Source organism: Astyanax mexicanus, chromosome 15 (assembly GCF_023375975.1).
Source record: "Astyanax mexicanus isolate ESR-SI-001 chromosome 15, AstMex3_surface, whole genome shotgun sequence".
NCBI classification, from domain to species: Eukaryota; Metazoa; Chordata; class Actinopteri; order Characiformes; family Acestrorhamphidae; genus Astyanax; species Astyanax mexicanus.
Genome location: NC_064422.1, coordinates 40875940 through 40899313, shown reverse-complemented (window position 1 = coordinate 40899313; position 23374 = coordinate 40875940). Strand labels below are relative to the sequence as shown.

The 23374-nt window shown below is 35.0% G+C and overlaps 1 protein-coding gene and 1 long non-coding RNA gene across 10 annotated transcripts in view; both read left to right on the top strand.

Annotated features, from left to right (window-relative positions):
* Positions 1-23374, top strand: part of ldb3b (LIM domain binding 3b) — a 64493-nt gene that overhangs the window by 6583 nt on the left and 34536 nt on the right. The window lies entirely within an intron of this gene.
* On the top strand, positions 543-3530 carry LOC125781192 (uncharacterized). Of its 5 annotated transcripts, none has more exons than XR_007424405.1 (5): positions 543-945; positions 976-1201; positions 1322-1517; positions 1638-1727; positions 2045-3530. It is a non-coding gene; the product is annotated as an uncharacterized LOC125781192 (long non-coding RNA). The 5 variants fall into 5 exon arrangements; XR_007424404.1 differs by having other exon boundaries at positions 1322-1547; positions 1668-1727; XR_007424401.1 differs by having other exon boundaries at positions 1322-1577.

Here is a 23374-nt window from a genome sequence, read left to right as displayed (position 1 = left end):
ATTATTATCTAATGTGAAATTAATTTTAGCTGTCTTTGCTATCGTAATGACAGGAAAAGTACACCTTGTGCAGTTCAAAATGTGCAAAAGGCATCTATCTACTGATTATCTTAATTAATTATGAGTGTCATTGTGTCAGTTGCCATTCCCTTTAAGAGCCAGCTGCGCTCTGACTTTGGCGGCTTGCTATTTTAACGGTGCAGCACTTCTGCGCTTCTCAGCAGAGGAAACTAATCTGCTTGTTCAATCTATTTATTGTGGATGTAAAAGTTTGCATTGCTGCCAGCATGCATGCGCTATGAGTTTGTGCACTGCTGCGTGTCCATATGTGCATAACAAGCTAAGGCGTGTGCATGTTAGGTGTGCGCCTGTCTTGACAATCACTGCCAAGATAGCAATAAACATCTTACTGTTGACCTCTGTCTAGGTTGTATATAGTCAGTCAGTGGAGCTCCTGTATTTTCTGTTGCAAAGATATATATATATATGTAGCAATACATCATAAATTTACCTGAACATTCTTTGCATGCAGACCACTATGACCATCAGTATAGATATATTCATAAGCATTGTTGCTATTTAAATGACACAGGTGGAAGGCAGAAAAATATACTGTTGGTGAGGTGTAAGATAGCAATGAGCATCGCAACGTGCCTTGTACAGAGTGTAAGATAGTGCCCTTAGTTTTAATTATGTGTCTACTTTATTTTGTCAATAGTCTTACAACTTATGTGGTATAGTTTTTATATAGTTCTAAAAGTGTTTTAATAGATTGTGTGTCAGCAGAGGAGGTAGGTAACAAGTTTACCAGAAACAGGATTAACTGTAACAGGGCTTATGGTAACAGGGCCGATGGTAACAGGGCTGAAGGTAACAGGACTGAAGGTAACAGGGCTGAAGGTAACAGGGCTGAAGGTAACAGGGCTGATGGTAACAGGGCTGAAGGTAACAGGGCTGATGGTAATAGGGCTGAAGGTAACAGGGCTGATGGTAACAGGGCTGAAGGTAACAGGGCTGATGGTAACAGGGGTGAAGGTAACAGGGCTGATGGTAACAGGGCTGATGGTAACAGGGCTGAAGGTAACAGGGCTGACAGTAACAGGGCTGATGGTAACAGGAATGAAAGGTAACAGGGCTGATAGTAACAGGGCTGATGGCAACAGGGCTAATGGTAACAGGGCTGACGGTAACAGTGCTGAAGGTAACAGGGCTGAAGGTAACAGAGATGAGAGTAACAGGGCTGAAGGTAACAGGGCTGAAGGTCACAGGGCTGATGGTCACAGGGCTGAAGGTAAAAGGGCTGAAGGTAACAGGGCTGAAGGTAACAGGGCTGATGGTAACAGGGCTGAAGGTAACAGGGCTTATGGTAACAGGGCTGATGGTAACAGGGCTGAAGGTAACAGGGCTGACAGTAACAGGGCTGATGGTAACAGGAATGAAAGGTAACAGGGCTGATAGTAACAGGGCTGATGGCAACAGGGCTAATGGTAACAGGGCTGACGGTAACAGTGCTGAAGGTAACAGGGCTGAAGGTAACAGAGATGAGAGTAACAGGGCTGAAGGTAACAGGGCTGAAGGTCACAGGGCTGATGGTAACAGGGCTGAAGGTAAAAGGGCTGAAGGTAACAGGGCTGAAGGTAACAGGGCTGATGGTAACAGGGCTGAAGGTAACAGGGCTTATGGTAACAGGGCTGATGGTAACAGGGCTGAAGGTAACAGGGCTGACAGTAACAGGGCTGATAGTAACAGGAATGAAAGGTAACAGGGCTGATAGTAACAGGGCTGATGGCAACAGGGCTAATGGTAACAGGGCTGACGGTAACAGTGCTTATGGTAACAGGGCTGATGGTAACAGGGCTGAAGGTAACAGAGATGACAGTAACAGGGCTGATGGTAACAGGAATGAAAGGTAACAGGGCTGATAGTAACAGGGCTGATGGCAACAGGGCTAATGGTAACAGGGCTGACGGTAACAGTGCTGAAGGTAACAGGGCTGAAGGTAACAGGGCTGAAGGTAACAGGGCTGATGGTAACAGGGCTGAAGGTAACAGGGCTGATGGTAACAGGAATGAAAGGTAACAGGGCTGATAGTAACAGGGCTGATGGCAACAGGGCTAATGGTAACAGGGCTGACGGTAACAGTGCTGAAGGTAACAGGGCTGAAGGTAACAGAGATGAGAGTAACAGGGCTGAAGGTAACAGAGAGGAGAGTAACAGGGCTGAGGGTAACAGGGCTAAAGGTAACAGAGATGACAGTAACAGGACTGATGGTAACAGGGTTGAAGGTAATAGAGATGACAGTAACAGGGCTAAAGTGTAACTGGATTGTTTGTTACAGGAATGACATTATCTGGGTTGATGGTAACAGGGTTGATAGTAACAGAGTAAAGGTAACAGGGTTGGCTAACAGGGTTAACAGCAACAGAGTGAATAATATAAGAAATACAAGTAATTTAAATCATATTATGTGTATAAATTGTGGCTAAAATATTCACCTAGTGTTGTTCTTATTGTTACTGAATGTTGTATAGCCGCAGTTCTAGGACTAACCCTGTAACTGCTGGGTGCATATAAGCCAAAAAAATAAAATAAATTAGATTTGTTTCTGTATGATTGGAGGAGATGTAGCCTATTTGTTGACAAATGGATTTACAGTGGAGGAGTGACCTTTATAAAATGTCATCTTCCAGCTAGTTTCTGCTTCTGTTTCACTGCTTCTGGATTTGTTCTAACCTGATCCACGTTTAATTAAGATCTGCAGATACTGTAGGCTTTACATTACAGACACTCTAAACAAGCACAGTAAATAAAAGACTTACAAAAAGAGCGTAGGTGTGTGTGTGTGTGTGTGTGTGTGTGTTTGTCTGTGTGCACTAGAGTTTGTACTGTATCTGTTTCTCTGAGTACTTTATTAATATCCTCCTTTCACCCTGTTCTTCAATACTTGTGATATAACCCCACAGCATAGAAAACCACCACCAGTGTTGTGCCAGTTCACAGCTTTTCTGAACTAGTTCAAGTTCAGTTCATACATGCTCAAAGTGAACAGTTCACGTTCAAAGTTCACAATTTTAATTCTGAACTAGTTCAAAGTTCAGTTCATTTTACTTTTTTCGTGAGATATTCAAATAAATACTTTTTTCACACTACAAGCTAGAAATCACTATACGTTCTTTGAAACGGCTCATTGTAGACATTTGCTCATGACACTGTAATTGTGGGTTTCTTACCCGGTGATGAAAATGTTCATAAGGAGAATCGGTGTCTGTGTCCGTGCATCACTTCCACTAGCCATTTTTTTTATTGTAGCGCTTTCTCTCACTCTCGCCCTCGCGCTCCGCGCTCTCGATGTTGGTCTCTCTCTCTCTCTCTCTCTCTCTCTCGCCCTCGCGCTCCGCGCTCTTGATGTTGGTCTCTCTCTTTCTCTCTCTCGCTCTCTCGCTCTCTCTCGCGCGCGCTCCGCGCTCCGCGCTCTCTAGCCAATGTTCATTTACAGTGATGTCCGCCGTTCATGACACATAATGTGAACTAATTCACGTTCAAGTTCTTTATTAAAAATGTGTTGCACTCGTTCACACACAACACTGACCACCACTATCTATCTATCTATCTATTTACTAAAAAAAATACGTTAATCAATCATAGTCAATCATATGTTTTACATTAATCAAATACTTGTGTGGTGTACAACACTATATTTGTCATAAATTTAAGTTAAGAAGTGGAAACTGGAAACCCTGGCCTCAACCAGTGATTACATTTAATTTCAATTTTTTTTCCAACACAGATTATTTATTTAGACCAGCTTTTTTTTTTTTACAAAAACTGGCTCACATGGCATTCATTCATATTGGAGACCACAACTAGACATTTTAAAAGGAATGAAAAAAATTGTTGATGCACTGTAAACTGTGCATCAACAGATTTAGATAATCTGTCTCTGACTTTTTTACTTTATCTACAAGGTGTTTCAACTGTAGGTAGGAGTGTGTAATAAATAGAGTGGAGCGATGATTAAACACAGTGTTTAAAAATTCCAGCAGCACTGCTGCAGTATCTGATCCACTCACTGTACCACCAGCTCAACACTCACTAACACCTCATACACCACCACCATGCTAATTACTGCTGTATCTGATCCACTCACTGTACCACCAGCTCAACACTCACTAACACCTCATACACCACCACCATGCTAATCACTGCTAATCACTGCTGTATCTGATCCACTCACTGTACCACCAGCTCAACACACACTAACACCTCATACACCACCACCATGCTAATCACTGCTGTATCTGATCCACTCACTGTACCACCAGCTCAACACTCACTAACACCTCATACACCACCACCATGCTAATCACTGCTGTATCTGATCCACTCACTGTACCACCAGCTCAACACTCACTAACACCTCATACACCACCACCATGCTAATCACTGCTGTATCTGATCCACTCACTGTACCACCAGCTCAACACACACTAACACCTCATACACCACCACCATGCTAATCACTGCTAATCACTGCTGTATCTGATCCACTCACTGTCCCACCAGCTCAACACTCACTAACACCTCATACACCACCACCATGCTAATCACTGCTAATCACTGCTGTATCTGGGGTGGGTTTCCCAAAAAACGATCAATCTTAGCGAATAACGAACGAAGTAACGAATGACATGAGTAAAGAACGAGCCAGTTCTGCGAGTGTTTCCCAAAGAGCTTCGCAACGTGAAAATTAACGAACGAGGTTAAAGAACGTCTTTGTTGACTCCTCCCCCGAAACAGCGCGCTCAATCGAACCACAAATATCGATTCAACACTGCCTATATGAAGTATTTATTCACGATGACACCCTAAAAACGTAGAAATGTGTTGTAATTAACAACATTATACTCCTAAAGATACATATGACTAAATAAATACTCGAAAATTGAATCTATTTTAAAACATTAAACTTATTATTTACATTTTTAAAACTATTATTGTTAATATATATTATATTAATAGATACTATACTAACATTATTAATAGTAATATTGATAGTAATATTAATTTATTATTATTATAATTATTAATATTATAAAAATAATATAATAATATACATATACGTATGTTCCTGTGTGTGTGTATATATATATATATATATATATATATATATATATATATATATATATATATAAACATATTTCTGTTGGTTTAAAATGTAAATGTATATATATATATATATATATATATATATATATATATATATATATATTAAATTTTTAACCAACAGACAAAAAGGTGCATGGCCTTGACAATCCCCTAACATAAACCCATTGATTTAGGATGAGCTGGAGCTTCACAGTATAAAGTACAAAACATATTTCTGTTGGTTAAAAATGTAATCTATATATATATATATATATATATATATATATATATATATATATATATATATATATATATATATATATATATATATATATATATACATTTACATTTTAATCTATATATATATATATATATATATATATATATATATATATATATATATATATATATATATATATATATATACATTTACATTTTAAACCAACAGAAATATGTTTTGTACTTTATACTGTGAAGCTCCAGCTCATCCTAAATCAATGGGTTTATGTTAGGGGATTGTCAAGGCCATGCACCTTTTTGTCTACTAATTCCATTTGCGTCAATTAGTTTTCATGGTTTTAATAATAATCGACAACGTAAAAAAATATATATATTGAATGAGACTTGTCCAACTTTTGACTGGTATTTATATATTAGCGAGCTGAAACACCCCAGAGTTTGCCCAGATGAACGGCCACAATGTTGGTTAGAAGCACCTGATTAAGGAATAATATTAAATATTACCTGCACATTCACCAATACCCTTTACAATACGTGTAGGTGTGATTAAAGACACCACACCGGATACCAGGGATTTTCCAAATAGCATGGAAATATATTATGTTGTGCTGTAATTCCTGGTCTTGTGGGAAGTGTATATAAGTGTGTGTATGCCACATAACAGCCTGATTACAGAATCAACGGACTTGGAGACTTTGCAGCTTTGCTTAGACCATGAGCATCATCTGCAGGAATTGACTGGTTGCATTTCTTGCAGCGTTAATGTCAAGACTTCTATCATCGCTAATCTGCATTTTAATAATTTACTCGTGGGTTTGATTGGCCGATTCCAATATGCCCAGTTAGACTACAAGCCACAGTTGGCATTATAATATAGTGTAATATACTATAATATAATATAACTTATTCACTCACTTACTCACTTGTCAACCGCTTTATCCGTTAAGGGACGCGGGGGAGGGAGGGGGAATTTGGGGGGCGCTTGATGGCTGGAGTCTATACCAGCTGGCATCGGGCTGAAGGCAGTATACACCCTGGACAGGATGCCAATCCATCACAGGGCAGACAGACACAGACACATTCACTCACACACTCACACCTAAGGGGCAAATTTTATCCGACATCTAATTAGCCTGAACTAATTTCTTTGGACTGTGGGAGGAAACCGGAGCACCCGCAGACACAGGAAATAATATAATATAATATAATATAATATAATATAATATAATTATATAGTAATATGATTGATTTTAATTAATAGTAATGTAATATAATATAAAAATATTAATAATTATATAGTAATATAATTGATTATAATTAATAGTTATTATAATCTATAACCTTAAAATTGGCGGTCCCTGGTGTTTAAGGTGCTGAACTGCAAGTCGAGATCCCCTAAAGAAGCTCTTAAGAATAACGACTGGGTCAGGTTACTCGTTAATCTGCGAGCGAGTTTACGTAGTACTTTAGTTACGCACGGGTTTGGGAAACACTCTTTAATTAACGATCAATCTTAAGTACGAGTTAACGAAGTTCTTAGCGTTACAAAGCTTTCGGGGAAACCCACCCCTGATCCACTCACTGTACCACCAGCTCAACACACACTAACACCTCATACACCACCACCATGCTAATCACTGCTAATCACTGCTGTATCTGATCCACTCACTGTACCACCAGCTCAACACTCACTAACACCTCATACACCACCACCATGCTAATCACTGTTAATCACTGCTGTATCTGATCCACTCACTGTACCACCAGCTCAACACACACTAACACCTCATACACCACCACCATGCTAATCACTGCTGTATCTGATCCACTCACTGTACCACCAGCTCAACACACACTAACACCTCATACACCACCACCATGCTAATCACTGCTGTATCTGATCCACTCACTGTACCACCAGCTCAACACTCACTAACACCTCATACACCACCACCATGCTAATCACTGCTAATCACTGCAGAACTGAGAATATTAATGACCCACCACCCAAATAATAATAAAATCTGCTCTGTGGTGGTTTTCTATTTCTATCCGGTGGGTTCTGAGTATTTAAGGGTGAACATTAGGAGGATAATAATAAAATGAACAGAGACATTGTGTCCTACAACAATAGTGCTGGTGATTTATTCACTCTGCCATTCACGTTTGGATACATTGACTCATGCTGTCTGACATTAAAGAAAGGTCAGGTCGGCACATGCAGATTCAGGCTCCAAAAATATGACCGCCACATAGTTCGTACAGGATAATGGATGGTTACACCTGTGCCGGGTCAGCCTTACCAAAACAGCCTTCAGCAACACCAGACTACGGCTTAAACACTCAGAAGAGCACATTTAATATCAGTATAATGTGGCTTTTATGTCCACAGCACTGTGTAACATTCACTTTAAATAACTTTTTATACATTTTATACAGTTTTCTTTGATATAGGGTGATGGACTTTTTACCATGAAGTTGACCAAACTATACAGTGGTGTGAAAAAGTATTTCCCCTTACAGATTTCTTTTGTTTTAGATTTTTAGTCATACTTACATTTTTTAGATTATCAAACAAACTTAAATATCAGACGAAGGTGACCTGACTAAATACAAAAAGCAGTTTTTAAAATAATTATTTCATTTATAAAGGCGAAAAAAACATTCCAAAACAATCTAACCCTTTGGAAAAAAGTGTTTACGACCCATAAACCTGTAGAATCAAGAAATCTCTTAAATAGAACCTGTCTGACAACATGAAGCAGATAAAAGATCTCAAAAACAACACATTATTATTATACCCCCATCTGAGGAAAACATTCAAAAACAGATTAAAAAAAATCTTAAATAAGTCTGGAAAAGGTTATATAGTCATTTCTAAAGCTGAAAAGTCTGCTTAATATAGAACACTGATGAACCTTCCCAGGAGTGACCGGCCGACCGAAACTACTCCAAAAGGGCATGACCAACTCATCCAGGAGGACTCGGTTTTAAGATTTAAATGTTACACAGAGTAAATAAGTGAACTGAAATTCAGTCAATCCTTTCTTTTAGTAAACTTTACTTCATTTATTTTTACTGAATCAATCCTTTCTTTTAGTAAACTTTGCTTAATTTATTTTTACTGAATCAATCCTTTCTTTTAGTAAACTTTGCTTAATTTATTTTTACTGAATCAATCCTTTCTTTTAGTAAACTTTCCTCAATTTATTTTTACTGAATCAATCCTTTCTTTTAGTAAACTTTACTTAATTTCTGAATATAATATTACCTAATTACAATTACTTAATTTATACAATATTACTCAAATAACTTATGATACATAATATATTATTTAAAGAAATTTAAATATTTTAGTTAAAACACACACATTACACTGTCTCAACAAATTGATGGCATGTAATCGATTCTTTTTAAAATGCAGAAAGTTGCTAAACTTTTTAAAGTAAATTTTACTCATTATTTTTATAATTAAAAATCTTTTTATTTCTCATTTTTGTGTTCATGAGCAAAATGCACAGTATTCTGTGTGTATGTGTGTGTGTGTGTGTGTTGACTGTGTTGGCGGCTCTGGATTTTTTTTTTTTTTTTTTTTTGTCATACAACCTCAAATGTGTCCTAGTGTGTGTGTGTGAGTGTGTGTGTCTCTCTGTGTGAAATGGATTTCTAGATGAATTAAAAGTTGGATTATGATAAGGAGTCTGGCCACAACAGTAGGTTTCAGCCGCAGCACTGATAAGAGCTTTAACTCCCCGTCTGTAATGATGTATTTAGAAACAGAGCGGTGGAGATCTTGTCGGTAGATCAGTGAGAGCTGGACGGCTCGGTGAAGAAGTGTCTCTAATAGCTGGAGAAGAGCTAGAATGAAAAGTCTTATTAACGATGATCTATGCCCATCATTACTGAGGACATTCGCATTAAGGACAGTAGCTTCCTGGCACTGTACCTTCTGTATGTCACCAGTAGGGTGATGTTATAAATACTGTTAGTTGGAGACGTGAACACATAAATTTACAACTTTTTATACTTCTGTTTTTACCTCTTAGGGTGTGTTTACATTACTTACCCTACTACAAGTACTAAAAGCCTGTATTTAATATTGTATGACCTCTAATTAGATGCACAGTAGATACTCAGTCATTTATAGCCCTTAATAAATCATTTATAGCAGTTACTAAATTATTTGTAGTCAGTACTATCTTAATATCAGGTAATGAATCATTTATAATTCCTAATGAATCATTTCTAAATGATATAGCCTTTACTGAATCATTTAAAGTACTAACTGAATCTCTCAATACAGTTACTGAATCAATTACAGTTAGGCAAATCATTTGCAGCATTTGCTAAATCATTCGCAGAAATCATTCGCTGAATCATTTAGGGCAGTTGCTGAATCATTAACAGTAGTTGCTGAATCATTAACAGCAGTTGATGAATCATTTACAGCAGTTTCTGAATCATTTACAGTAGTTACTGAATCATTTACAGTAGTCGCTGAATCATTAACAGCAGTTGATGAATCATTTACAGCTGTTTCTGAATCATTTACAGTAGATGTTGAATCATTTACAGTAGTTGCTGAATCATTTACAGTAGTCGTTGAATCCTTTACAGTAGTTGCTGAATCATTTACAGTAATTTCTGAATCATTTACAGTAATTGCTGAATCATTTACAGCAGTTGCTGAATCATTTACAGCAATTGCTGAATCATTAACAGCAGTTGCTGAATCATTTACAGTAGTTGCTGAATCATTTACAGTAGTTGTTGAATCATTTACAGTAGTTACTGAATCATTTACAGTAGTTACTGAATCATTTACAGTAGATGTTGAATCATTTACAGTAGTCATTGAATCCTTTACAGCAGTTGCTGAATCATTTACAGTAGTTGCTGAATCATTTACAGTAGTTGTTGAATCATTTACAGTAGTTACTGAATCATTTACAGTAGTTGTTGAATCATTTACAGCAGTTGCTGAATCATTTACAGCAGTTGCTGAATCATTTACAGCAATTGCTGAATCATTAACAGCAGTTGTTGAATCATTTACAGTAGTTGTTGAATCATTTACAGTAGTTACTGAATCATTTACAGTAGTTACTGAATCATTTACAGTAGTTGTTGAATCATTTACAGTAATTGCTGAATCATTTACAGTAGTCGTTGAATCATTTACAGTAGTTGCTGAATCATTTACAGTAATTTCTGAATCATTTACAGTAGTTGTTGAATCATTTACAGTAATTTCTGAATCATTTACAGTAGTTGTTGAATCATTTACAGCAGTTTCTGAATAATTTGCAGTAGTTGATGAATCATTTACAGTAGTTGCTGAATCATTAACAGTAATTTCTGAATCATTTACAGTAGTTGTTGAATCATTTACAGTAATTTCTGAATCATTTACAGTAGCTGTTGAATCATTTACAGCAGTTTCTGAATAATTTGCAGTAGTTACTGAATCATTTACAGTAGTTGTTGAATCATTTACAGTATTTGCTGAATTATTAACAGCAGTTGATGAATCATTTACAGCAGTTTCTGAATAATTTACAGTAGTTGCTGAATCATTTACAGTAGTTGTTGAATCATTTACAGTAGTTGCTGAATCATTTGCAGTAGTTAATGAATCATTTGCAGTAATTTCTGAATCATTTACAGTAGTTGTTGTATCATTTACAGCAGTTTCTGAATCATTTACAGTAATTTCTGAATCATTTACAGTAGTTGTTGAATCATTTACAGCAGTTTCTGAATCATTTGCTGTAGTTGATGAATCATTTACAGTAATTGTTGAATCATTTACAGTATTTGCTGAATCATTAACAGCAGTTGATGAATCATTTACAGCAGTTTCTGAATAATTTACAGTAGTTGCTGAATCATTTACAGTAGTTGTTGAATCATTTACAGTAGTTGCTGAATCATTTGCAGTAGTTAATGAATCATTTGCAGTAGTTGCTGAATCATTTACAGTAGTTGCTGAATCATTTGCAGTAGTTGATAAATCATTTGCAGTAGTTGCTGAATCATTTACAGCAGTTGCTGAATCATTTACAGTAGTTGCTGAATCATTGTCAGTAGTTGCTGAATCATTTACAGCAGTTGCTGAATCATTTACAGCAGTTGATGAATCATTTACAGCAGTTGCTGAATCATTTTTAGTGGTTACTGAATCATTTGTAGTAGTTGCTGAATCATATGTTGTTTTCACTGAATCATACATTATATAGCTGCTGCTAAATTAAATTATAACGGCTTATAAATCCTTTATAATCATCAAATCCTTTAAATCTGATTTATTAATATTACTAACTGAATCTTTATAGCCGTTACTGAATCATTTATAGTTATTAAATAATTTATAGTTGTTGAACTATAATTATAATTACAACTGCTATAATCATGTATAGCAGTTGTTGAATCATTTACAGCAGTTACTGAGTCATGTATATATATACATATCGTTTTTACTGAATCATACATTATATGGCTGCTGCTGGATTAAATTATAGCAGGTAAATCATAGCAGATTCACTAACTAAATGTTTTATAGGAGTTACTGAATCACATATAGTCTTTACATATTTAAAGCCATTACTGAATCATTTACAGTAGTTGCTGAATCATATATAGTTTTTCACTGAATCATACATTATAAAGCTGCTGCTGAATTAAATTTTAGCAGTTAAATTAAAGCTGATTCACTAAGTGAATTTTATAGCAGTTACTTAATCATTTATAGTAGTTACATATTTATAGCTGTTACTGAATCATTTACAGCATTAACTGAATCTCTTAATGCAGATACTGAATCATTTGTAGCTGCTACTGAATCATATATAGCTATTGATGAATCATTTAAAGTTGTAACTAAATCATTCATAGCAGTTACCAAATCATTTATAGCAGTAACTAAATTATTTGCAGCAGATAGTGAACAATTTGAAGTTTTAGTTGAATTCTGTTGTTGAATTACTCAAAATATACTTAAATCCATAAAATTCCTATTTGAATATATATAACACAGTAAATGTAATTAGTTCACCACCCACCTCAGCATGTCAGCATGTCAGGGATCTGTCCAGCAGACGCTGACCTTTAGGTGATCAGGGTCAGGGCTCTGTTAAGAATGCTGGCATGTGGCCTGGAGGTCACTGTGAGCTTCTGTATAGATATAATTAGCTAACAGCTCTTCTACACATGATGATCAGTACAGTTTAACTGAGGATTGTATGAAGCCTGACCCTTAGCCTTGGGCCGATCATCATGTGAAATCTCACAGTGTTCAGATCACTCTGATGACTCTAAAGCTGATGTTTAGCCTGATGTTAGTGTGAGCTTCTGTTCTCTCACATTTACAGTGAGTTTATAGTATTTACTGAACCATTTATATTATTTACTGAACCATTTATAGTATTTACTGAATCATTTATAGTATTTACTGAACCATTTATAGTATTTACTGAACCATTTATAGTATTTACTGAACCATTTATATTATTTACTGAACCATTTATAGTATTTACTGAACCATTTATAGTATTTACTGAACCATTTATAGTATTTACTGAACCATTTATAGTATTTACTGAACCATTTATAGTATTTACTGAATCATTTATATTATTTACTGAACCATTTATATTATTTACTGAATCATTTATAGTATTTACTGAATCATTTATAGTATTTACTGAATCATTTATATTATTTACTGAACCATTTATAGTATTTACTGAACCATTTATAGTATTTACTGAACCATTTATAGTATTTACTGAACCATTTATAGTATTTACTGAATCATTTATATTATTTACTGAACCATTTATATTATTTACTGAATCATTTATAGTATTTACTGAATCATTTATAGTATTTACTGAATCATTTATATTATTTACTGAACCATTTATAGTATTTACTGAACCATTTATAGTATTTACTGAACCATTTATAGTATTTACTGAATCATTTATAGTATTTACTGAATCATTTATATTATTTACTGAATCATTTATATTATTTACTGAATCATTTATAGTATTTACTGAATCATTTATAGTATTTACTGAATCATTTATATTATTTACTGAACCATTTATAGTATTTACTGAACCATTTATAGTATTTACTGAACCATTTATAGTATTTACTGAATCATTTATAGTATTTACTGAATCATTTATATTATTTACTGAATCATTTATAGTATTTACTGAATCATTTATAGTATTTACTGAATCATTTATATTATTTACTGAATCATTTATATTATTTACTGAACCATTTATAGTATTTACTGAACCATTTATAGTATTTACTGAACCATTTATAGTATTTACTGAACCATTTATAGTATTTACTGAATCATTTATATTATTTACTGAACCATTTATAGTATTTACTGAATCATTTATAGTATTTACTGAATCATTTATAGTATTTACTGAATCATTTATAGTATTTACTGAATCATTTATATTATTTACTGAACCATTTATAGTATTTACTGAACCATTTATAGTATTTACTGAACCATTTATAGTATTTACTGAACCATTTATAGTATTTACTGAATCATTTATAGTATTTACTGAATCATTTATATTATTTACTGAACCATTTATAGTATTTACTGAACCATTTATAGTATTTACTGAATCATTTATAGTATTTACTGAATCATTTGTATTATTTACTGAACCATTTATAGTATTTACTGAACCATTTATAGTATTTACTGAATCATTTATAGTATTTACTGAATCATTTATATTATTTACTGAACCATTTATAGTATTTACTGAATCATTTATAGTATTTACTGAATCATTTATAGTATTTACTGAATCATTTATATTATTTACTGGATCATTTACAGCATTTACTGAATCATTTACAATTATTAGCTAACAGTATTTTAAATTTGCTGTATCATTTATTAGGTAACTAAGTCATTTACATTAGTAAATATTTTAAGTATATTTTTTATACTAACCAATGTTTTATTGCTTTTTAATCATTTAACGCACTTATGGATTCCTATACATCAGATACTGATTCTTTTATAGCAGTAACTTAATCATTTAAATCAGTAACCTATTATTTATAGCAAGAATTAAGTATTATACCAAATGATTAATTTATGGTCATTAATGAGCCATTTAAATGAGTTACTGAATCATTTACAGTCATTACACAATAATTATTGTATTTGCTGAATCATATAGCTGTTAATGAATAATTTATTGTATTACTGATTCATTTTTAGCATTTGCTGTTTTTATACTGGTTAGCATTATTAATTATAATTGTTATTAATCATTTAATTAAATGATTGCAGAATCATTTACAGTTGTAACTGAATCGACTGAATCATTTTTAGCAGTTACTGAACCACGTATAGCAGATACCAAATTATTGTTTGCAGTTACTGAATCATTTGAAGCACTCACTGAATCATTTGCAGTTGTTACTGAATCGACTGTTTCATTTATAGCAGGTACTGAATCACTTATAGCAGATACTAAATCATTAATTGCAGTTACTGATTCACTTATAGCAGTAACCAAATAATTGATTGTAGTTACTTAATCGTTGATTGCAGTTACCGAATCATTTACAGAACTTACTGAATCATTTATGGTTGTTACATAATCTAGTGAATCATTAATAGCAGTTACTGAATCACATATAGCAGATACCAAATTATTGTATGCATTTACTGAATCATTTACAGTTGTTGCTTAATTTAGTGAATCATTTAGAGCAGTTACTGAATCACAGTTGTTACCTAATCTAGTGGATTATTTACATCACTCGCTGAATTACTCATAGCAGATACTAAATCATTGAATCATTTGCAGTTGCTAATGAATCTCCTAAAACATGTATAGCAGTTACTGAGTCACGCAAAGCAGGTATTAAACCACTGATTAACTGAATCATTTACAGTTGTTACTTAATAGTAAATCATTTATAGCAGTCACTGAATCACTTATAGCAAATATTAAATCATTGATTGCAGTTACTGAATCATTCACAGCACTTACTAAATCATTTGCAGTTGTTACTGAATCTGCTAAATCATTTCATTTATAGCAGTTACGGAATCACTTTTAGCAGATACCAAATTATAGATTGCAGTTACTGAATCATTTACAGCACTCACTGAATCATTTACAGCACTCACTGAATCATTTGCAGTTGTTACTGAATCTACTGAATCATTTACAGCAGATACTAAATCACTGATTGCAGTTAGTGAATCATTTACAGCACTCACTGAATCATTTGCAGTTTGTTACTGAACCTACTGAGTCATTTACAGCAGATACTAAATCACTGATTGCAGTTAGTGAATCATTTACAGCACTCACTGAATCATTTACAGTTGTTATTTAATCTATTGAATCATTTACAACACTCACTGAATCACTTATATCAGATTCCAAATCATTGATTGCAGTTACTGAATCATTTGCAGCACTCACTGAATTATTTATAGCACTCACTGAATCATTTGCAGTTGTCACTGAATCTACTGAATCATTTACAGCAGACACTAAATCACTGATTGCAGTTAGTGAATCATTTACAGCACTCACTGAATCATTTGCAGTTGTTATTTAATCTATTGAATCATTTACACCACTAACTGAATCACTTATATCAGATTCCAAATCATTGATTGCAGTTACTGAATCATTTACAGCACTCACTGAATCATTTACATTTGTTACTTAATCTATTGAATCATTTACAGCACTCACTGAATCGCTTATATCAGATACCAAATCATTGATCGCAGTTACTGAATCATTTACAGCACTCACTGAATCATTTACAGCAAATCATTTGCAGTTGCTGCTGAATCTACTAAAACATTCATATCAGATACCAAATCATTGATCGCAGTTTCTAAATGGTTAATTGCAGTTACTGAATCTTTTACATCACTTACTATCATTTACAGCACCCACTGAATCATTTACAGCACTCACTGAATCATTTACAGTTGTTACTGAATCTACTGAATCCTTTATAGCAGTTACTGAATCACTTATAGCAGATACCAAATCATTGATTGCAGTTACTGAATCATTTACAGCACTCACTGAATCATTTACAGCACCCACTGAATCATTTGCAGTTGCTACTGAATCTACTAAAACATTCATATCAGATACCAAATTATTGATTACAGTTACTAAATTGTTGATTGCAGTTACTGAATCTTTTACATCACTTACTGAATCATTTACAGCACTCACTTAATCTTTTACAGTTGTTACTGAACCTTCGGAATCCTTTATAGCAGTTACGGAATCACTTATAGCAGATACCAAATCATTGATTGTGGTTACCGAATCATTTACATCACTTACTGAATCATTTACAGTTATTACTGAACCTACTGAATCCTTTATAGCAGTGTCATGTCTTAGCCCTGTCTCATGTCTCTGTGTGTCTTCCCCACGTGACCTCTGCCTCTCTGTGTCTCCTGTCAGTAGATTTCCACCATGTGTTTCTCATTTGTAGCTCCGCCCCTTCCCCAGGTGTTTCTAATTATAGTGTTTCCTGTTTCTTTAAATAGCCCTCGTCTACCACTTTGTCTCCGTCGGTCTTTGCACTAACCCCTGTTGTTTTGTCTCTCCGTGTTTCGTAGTTTCTCCGTTTTTCATAGCCTCTGTTCCTTGTTATTTTCCCTGTTTATTGCCCTGCTCAGTCTAGTCTTCCTAGTCCTGTTTATTTCTAGTTTCCCTTGTTATTCTCTTGTATATACCCTGCTTTGTGTTTATTTTCTAGTTTTGCTCCTTATATATATTCCCTGTTTGTTTATCATTATTATTATCTCTAGGTCGTTTATGTTCTCTAGTCTCCCTCGTTTATTTTGGTTTATTATCTTTGTTACGTGTTTACTTGTTTCTTTGTTTATCTTTGTTATTTATTTATTAAATATTTCCTTTTGTTCTTACCTGCACTTGTGTCCGCTTTCCTCGTCACCCTGCCTGGGTCACCGTGACAAGCAGTTACTGAATCACTTATAGCAGATATTATATAAGTAATTGCAGTTACTGAATCATTTACAATTTTTACTGAATCATTGAATCCTTTATAGCAGTAACTGAATCACTTATAGCAGATATTATATAAGTAATTACAGTTACTGAATCATTTACAATTGTTACTGTATCATTGAATCCTTTATAGCAGTAACTTATAGCAAATACTATACAATTGGTTACAGTTACTGAATCATTAACAGTTGTAACTGAATCCTTAATAGCAGTTACTGAATCACTTATAGCAGATACCAAATCATTGATTGCAGTTACTGAATCATTTACAGTTGTCACTGAATCTACTGAATCCTTTATAGCAGTTACTGAATCATTTACAGTTGTCACTGAATCTACTGAATCCTTTATAGCAGTTACTGAATCATTTACAGTTGTTACTTAATACAGTGAATCATTTATATTCATACAGTATAATTGAGGATTGTATGAATATGGTGCCTCAGGCAGTTCATCATGTGAAATCTCACAGAGTTCAGGTCAGTCCAAAAAAAACACTTTTTACTGATTAACGCTGATGTTTAGGCTGATGATAGCATGTGCTTCTGTTCTCTCAGATGTTCAGTACATCAGTGTGCACGTCCTGCTTCTGCTAAAGCCTCCAGCAAACGTCATTTAAAGCTTCATCTTTCTGTGTATTGGTTCATTAAAAGCAGAGCAAGTGAATGTCTCTACATTAATGAAGACATTATGTGAAGTTGCTGAGTGTTTATCATGTGCGCTACAGGGGGGGTGTGGAGACGAGCTAATTCATAAACCCCTCCTCTGTTAAGATGTTTGGCTCTGTAACAGTAAAGCTGTTTTAAATCCCACCCATGGTGTCAACGTTTTTGTAGCGCTTGTAGTTATTAATTAGTTTTGGCATCTGGTTCAGTCAGATAGGAAACTAAATGGTAAATTAAGAACAGTGTTCCTGAGTCAGGAGAGGCAGTTCAATCTTCTGCATTCACGATTTTCATTTCATCCAACGTCATGATGAATGACGAATGCATTTCTTTAAATTTATGCTGGAAAAAAAAACAGGATCTGATTCATCATTTGAAATGTCTGTATACAGTATATCAATGTTTCTATGACAGAAAGACAGCTGTTGGTCATTGTTTTACCTGTCTTCTGCACTGTAAGCCTGGATAAGTTGAATTTACTTAACAAATTTGAGGAAACCGGTTGCCTTAAAAAAGTTAAGTAATGGTAATTAAAACTTAAGTTAGCATAACTTAAAACATCAAGTTATTGCAACTAAAGGGGAAGTTGATTTAACTTTTTTATTATTTTTGTTATACTGTAAGACAGGATAAGTTGATTTTTCTTAACTTTTTTAAGGCTTTTTTTTGCTCATTTTTTTAAGTAATGGGTAATAAAAACTTAGTTTAGAGTTAGCATAAATTAAAACATCAAGTTATTACAACTAAAGGGAAACTTGATTTATTTCTAAGGTAGCCCAAGGGGAATCACTACACACTGATGGTGAGTGTTAGTCAGAAACTGTTGGACACACCCAGTATGCCAGTATGCAAACAGATTGTGCCAAAAGCCAATGGAAAAGAAGCTGTTAATGGCAACAGTCTAAACTCAGTTCTCAGTTATTATAAGTTGGTTCAGCTCAAAGGTCTCAGTTTGAATAGTACAGTATATGTGCTCACAAATATTCAACTAACTCAAAATAGATAAGTATTGTTTAGAAATATCCACTTTTATGTAAAACAGACTTAAATCATTTGAGTTTAAACAATTTCTGTTTTTACAGTGTGGTAGAGCAGTTGAAGAAGAATTGATAAAACAGCGCTGGGAGATAATGTTGGACATAATCTTGCTGTTTTAGAATTAATGGAGAAACAGTAAGGATTTTTGATTAGGTTTAAGTGTAGATTATGCTGTAGGTTAAGGTAAGGTAACTTACTTATTTAATAAGTAAGTTAAAAAGTTATTTAATGTAATAACGTATTTACATTCTGAAAAATATGAGGCCTTTAAAATCTCCTACAGGACACTCTCTACTTCACTTAATAATTGCAGATCAGTAACATTAATCAACCAAAATTCTGCTTGATTAACAAATACACATAAAAACAAGACAAACGTAACTGAGGACATAAAATATGTGATGTGTATTTAGGAAAATATTGATTTTAAAATTCAATACAGTTCAGGAAAGCTACAATTGTAATCATTATATTTTATAATTTGCAGATTTACTTTAAATTTCTAAAATATTTTTGATATTTTTTGAAACTTACAATTAGGATTTTTAGTAACGCTTCTTATCAGACATAAAACCTTTTTATATCATGCATAAATAGATATCCTAAAGATATTGGCGTGTAATCAGGCTGAACTTTGACTAAAATGCCTGCTTTAAGGGATTAATGTAAGGATTGAGTGTAGGTTATGCTGTATGTTAAGATAAGGTTTGGGTGTAGATTATGCTGCAGGTTAAAATAAAGTTAAGATAAGGTTTAGGTGTAGGTTGTGGTGTAAGTTATGGTTATATTAAGGTTAGATTTAGGTGCACATTGAATTCTGCGTGATTTGATCAGCCGTGGTTTTATGTTTTTTGGATACAATCCGGGTTAGCACCCGAACATCCCTTTCAGACAGCTTCCTCTTACAGTGTCCACAGTTAATCCTGTTGGATGTGGTTGGTTCTTCTTGGTGGTATGCTGACATTACCCTGGATACCGTGGCTCTTGATACATCACAAAGACTTGCTGTCTTGGTCACAGATGCGCCAGCAAGACGTGCACCAACAATTTGTCCTCTTTTGAACTCTGGTATGTCTCCCATAATGTTGTGTGCATTGCAGTATTTTGAGTAAAACTTGGCTCTTACCCTGCTAATTGAACCTTCACACTCTGCTCTTACTGGTGCAATAATGTGCAATTAATGAAGATTGGCCACCAGGCTGCTCCAATTTAGCCATGAAACCTCCCACACTAAAATGACAGGTGTTTCAGTTTCATTGTCCAACCCCTGTATCTGAGGGTTAAGAACCAGAGTAGAAGAAGAGGCTGTAGTTAGTTGGTCCTGTTTCCAGCTACAGTGTGAGTAACAGAATGGCAGAGTGATCTCAGACAGATTGATAAGCCTTGAGCTGCTCAGCATGTGAAGACTCTGACATGTGGCCTTGCCCAGAGCTCACATGCAAACACTTCAGTCTGGTGAAGCTTTGAGGCTTGATATGGCTTATATATTATGTGTGTAGTGTGCAGCATAGATATGATAACCATAAATTCAGATTGGAATCAATTGCATTACATAAGTGGACCCATATGGACCCAATTTTAGCAATCTATAGGTGACACGTCAATTTAGGGCGTGGCGGTTTGGTATTGTGAGGGTACAAAAATACACCTTGCGCTGGCATGTACTAATTCTCTTAATTAATCATGGGTGTGGTTAATTTTGGGCGTAACATGAAATAAACCAATCATTGTGCCAGTTGCCATTCCCTTTAAGAGTCGGGTGAGCTATGACTTTGGCACGTTCGTATTTCTGCATACAATATTACTTAATTACAATTACTTAATTTACACAATATTACTCAAATAATTTATGGTACATAAAATATTATAATTCCTGATTTTTTTATATTTTAAGTTAAAACACTGTCTTAACACATGGATGGCATGTAATACATTCTTCTTTTATATCGATAAAAACACTTTAAAGGCCTCCGAAAAACTGCTAAGAATCCCTGCAATGGAAATCTTTACCTACTACTGTCTGAAAACTTAATGTAAGTCTTTGAATCCTCTTCTCACAAAAACTGTGCAGTGTCTTATCTGTGCAGTAAGTGAAGTTTATTAGCTCAGTAAAACACTAACTCAGCATTACAATAAATACAAACAGCAATTTTACAAAAAGCAGAGCTTTTCCTTAAAACATCTCCTAATCTCTCCTCCTCATCTGACTTTAATTAGTTATTTCTAGGTCTCATCATATTAATCAACACCTGCTTTGGTAAATTTGGTAAATCAGATAAGCAGCTGACAGAACTGAACCCACCTCACTTCCAGACCACCACCCATATCAGTGTAAATTTATTCCTAAACTCTGATGCAATTTTAACTGTGTGGGTGCACAGCGTTAACATAGACTGTTGACAGGGTGTAAGATAGCAATGAGCATTGTGATGCGCCTTGCCCAGGGTGTAGGATAGGGCCTTATATGCCTTATTCCTTGGAGTTTAGCCCCTTAAATGCTGTATGTAAGCCCACATGTCCCAGAACAACAATGCTATTAGCTGTGTGACTCCACATGATATATATGTTAATCTAAATGTTGCGTGCATAAGGGTTAATAATTGAGTAATAAATCCAAGGTTCTTGAGGTTAACTAGCTTTAACTAGCCTGGGATTTCCATTCATCTATACTGAATCAGGACTTTCACAGTTAGACCAATTTTACAGAACCAACATAAAGAAGAGCAGAGAAAACTCTTGCATTATGGGATTTCAATGTCATTCTTTTCTGCCAAAGGAACATCAGATTGTGAACTTCAGTGACATTGGAATGGTAGAGTTGTTGGGGAGGGGGGGAATGGGTGGATGTAACTGTCATCTAACTGATGCACCCCCCTTAGGGTTGAGAGTATACTGTATATGTTTCTGTGGTTTAGTCAAATAAAGCGTTGTCTATAGTGTAGAGAATTAAAGCAGCGTTATGGAAGAGTGGCATTTCTTGCTTGTGGGCTCCACATACAGTCAGGAAGTGTTATTCACACTTCCTGTGAATCTATCACCAAAGGGCACGTCTTTCTGGACAAGCTGACATAGAGAACTGTAACACCCAAGGTCAAAGAAGTCGACTGTAGTGGTGGAGTTATGTTAAAAAGGTGCTATTTGCATATATATTTAACTGTTTAAAACATGTAGAAAACGGTTTTGCTGTGTGGTTTTGGTTTTAGCTAGTCGGCTGGACTGTGGTTAGGTTAGCGTAGCTTGCTTTAGCTCAGCATTAACTTAGCTTAGCCTAGCCTGGCTGGTTAAGTTACCGTTCTGGCTGTCAGACGACATTAGCCGAGCGATTTTCCCTCCCTTTTTTCCACAAAAGACGAGCCAGCGCTGCAGGCTGCGGGCGAGCGTGCCGTGGCTGAGCGCTAGCCTGTGCTAAGCTAACGCTGCTGCTGGTGCCGGTGGAGGTGACGATTCAAAACTGTACTGTGTGTATACGCCGTTACTCGGCAACGCGTCGGCGGAGTGATACAAGTTTAGTGTGAGAAGGCCGTGATGTAATCACAAATATCATCACGGCTAGTACACTTCTCAAACAATCAGATTGTGAGGTCGGAACTAACTGTTGTATAATATAAGTTAAGTTATTTTGAATAAACATTTATACATGTAATTTCCTGGAGAAAAAAATCCTGAAAGGATTTTATAGAAATGCGACACAAATTCTCCCAAGAATATCATGCCTGCTTTACCAAAGTTACAGAGTGCAGTTAGCAGTTTTCCAAACCTAGCAAAGACAGTGACACTATTCTCTTAATTACAAGACAGGGGAGCATCACACTGTATGCTGTACTGAGCGAGTGTGTTGAGTAACAGCAGCAGGTGGGAGGGTAATGGAGCAGGGGCCTCAGCCCGGAGGCTCAGATGGAGGGAGACCACTGCCGTCAACAACACTCGTTATTTTTAACCTTTAACGAGCTGCCTGTAAATCAGGTTACGAACTTGCAGAGATGAGGTTTCGCAAACTGTTTGATTCAATAGATTTAGAAAATCTCCGGGCCCTATTTTAGCTGTTTAACTACAGGCGAGCCGTGAATTGTGTATTGCCTTGCGTGCAAAAGGCATGAACTAATTCTCTTAATTAATCATGGGTGTGGTTAATTTGGGGCATAACATGAAATAATCCAATCAGTGTGTCAGTTGACTTTACCTTTAAGAACCAGG